We start from the raw sequence: 2,581 nt of genomic DNA, 5'->3' as shown, positions 1-2,581 counted from the left end.
TTAATATAATTTTAGTAAAGAGGTTCTTAAAATTTATGATGGGACATTTCTATTTTGTATCTGAGTTTTATTATTGGAAAAACTCTCAAAAGGAACTTAAAAAATGTTTGGAAAAAATTATTAATATTACATTGTTTTAAAATTTTGATGAATAGGAAGTCTCAAACTATTGGGAAATCTTTAAAACAATAGCAGGTTTAAATATTATGTTGGTGGCCTATAAAACATAGATATGATTGAATATTTTCTTCCAATTTGCCAAGCCATGCAATTTCACTGTACTACAAAGAAAAGCTATCTGTTTTAATAAGGAGCTGACTTTGGCTTCTAGCTGTGTGACCTTAGACAACATAAGTCCCCAGAACATTAATTTCCTTAACTGTGAGATGTACATTCCATATACACTTTTTTTTTTTAGAATTAAAGAATATGTATAAAGACTCTAGTTCAGTGCCTTACATTTAATTGCTGTTCCTTGTAAAAGGCACTTGCATTATTTTATAAGAACATAAGAGACACCTCATACAGTAGTCAGTCAACAAATACTAACACAACAACAATTTAATTTTTCAAAATATACTAAAGCAAAGAAAGCTCATCTTCCTTAAATATACTCATAGAAATTATCAGTCCTTTTAGCTCTACAGTATAAACACAGAACTACATACATGTAATTTATTAGTTAGCCTGGTTGGTGTCCCTTAGGAGCCATTTGGTGCCATCTGGAGACAGTTTTGATTGTCAGGACTACGGAGGGTCTACTACTGCTTCCAAGTGTGTATGGGCCAGGAATGCTGCGAACATCCTAAGATGAACAAGAGTGTCTTCCAAAGAAGGAAGATCCAGCCCCAAATCTTAGTTATGCTATCGTTGAGAAGCATTGCTGTACATGTTTCTGAGGGCAGCCATTAAACCATGTAAAGACGTAAATTATGATAAATATAATGAAAGAACATGCCTGGAAGTAGTAATGTTTCTACCAATTTTTCTTCTTATTAGGATTTTTTTTTAATTGAAGATTTTTAAAAAGGGGGTTTGTACTCTCTCCTCCAGGCATCCAAGATGATGAAAGGAAAGATTGTGAAGGGGAAGAAGATGATCCTGCCCCGCTATCGTGAAGAAGCAGGAGGCCAAGAAGGTGGTCAATCCCCTGCATGAGAAAAGGACCAAGAATTTTGGCATTGGACAGAACATCTAATGCAAAAGGGACCTCTCACCTGCTTTGTCAAATGGCCCCACTATATCTGGCTACAGAGGCAAAGGGCTATTCTCCATAAACATCTAAAAGTGCTTCCCCCCTCTGATTAACCAGTTTACCCAGGCCAAAACCACCAAACAGCTACTCAGCTGCTTCAGCTGGCCCACAAATACAGACCAGAGACAAAGCAAGAGAAGAAGCAGAGATTGTTGGCTTGGACTAAGAAGAAAGCTTCTGGCAAAGGGCATGTCCCCACTAAGCGGCCTCCTGTCCTTCAAGCTGGGGTTAATACTGTCATCACCTTGGTGGAAAAGAAGAAAGATCAGCTGGTAGTAATTATGCATGAGGCGGATCCCACTGAGCTGGTTGTCTTCCTGTGTGCTCTGTGTGGTAAAATGGGTGTTCCCTAACCTCACTATCAAGGGGAAGGCCAGGCTGGGGAGTCTGGTGGAGAGGAAGACCTGCACCCTGTTGCCTTCACACAAGTCACCTTGGAAGACAAAGGAGCTCTGGCTAAGCTGGTGGAAGCTATCAGGATCAATTACAATGACAGAGATGATGAGATCTGCTGTCCCCATGGAGGCAACATCCTGGGTCCAAAGTCGGCGGCTCACACTGCCAAGCCGGAAAAGGCAAAGCTAAAGCACTGGCCACCAAACTGGGCTAAGTGTATGCTGTTGAATTTTCTGTACATAGAAGTAATAAAAATTCTCTTTCAAAAAAAAAAAAAAAAAGGACGGTGGTAGTTGCTAAAGTCATTATGTTATCTGCTTGTTAGTTGCTGGACTTTAGATTGTGAAGTACTCTCATTTTCTTTTCAAATTCAAGTCTGAATTCAAGAATTTCCGAGGATTTGTCTCATTTCCCACCCTCAAAGGGAAAGAGAAAAAATAATATTCATAACAAATCTAAGGATTTATTAGGTGTCAGCAGCTGCCATCTCCTTTTGTTCTAGTTGGAAAAGGTACTTTTAAAAATCTTCTGGAGTGCCCGGGTGGCTCGGTCGGTTAAGCATCTGACTTTTGATTCTAGCTCACGTCATGATCTCAGGGTCCTGGATCAAGCCCCACATCCTTGGGCTCCTCACTCAGCAGGGAGTCTGCTTGCCTCCCTCTCCCTCTGCCCCTCCCCCTGCTCATGCTCACTTGCGTGTGCTTTCTTTCTTAAATAAATCTTTAAGAAAATGATAAACTTAAAAAAAAATCTTCTATATTGCCAGAAACTATGTCCCTGCAACCATATTCAAATACCCGGGTCCTATCAAAGCCCATTCTGAGGCATTCAGTCTTTCCATAGCAGGACCTTTACCTACTGGGCACTCTAACATGTGTTATATAGATCAAACTAAATTGCCATAATACCTTCCTTCTAAAAGCTCCAGAA

At 39.9% G+C, this 2,581-nt stretch overlaps 1 pseudogene; it reads left to right on the top strand.

The window, feature by feature from the left end:
• The first annotated feature begins 1,062 nt into the window (after positions 1 to 1,062).
• Positions 1,063 to 1,865, top strand: LOC110579752 (annotated as a pseudogene).
• The last annotated feature ends 716 nt before the right edge of the window (positions 1,866 to 2,581 follow it).

This window comes from Neomonachus schauinslandi, chromosome 1 (assembly GCF_002201575.2).
Source record: "Neomonachus schauinslandi chromosome 1, ASM220157v2, whole genome shotgun sequence".
Classification (NCBI taxonomy): domain Eukaryota; kingdom Metazoa; phylum Chordata; class Mammalia; order Carnivora; family Phocidae; genus Neomonachus; species Neomonachus schauinslandi.
This window is presented reverse-complemented; position numbering and strand designations above follow the sequence as displayed.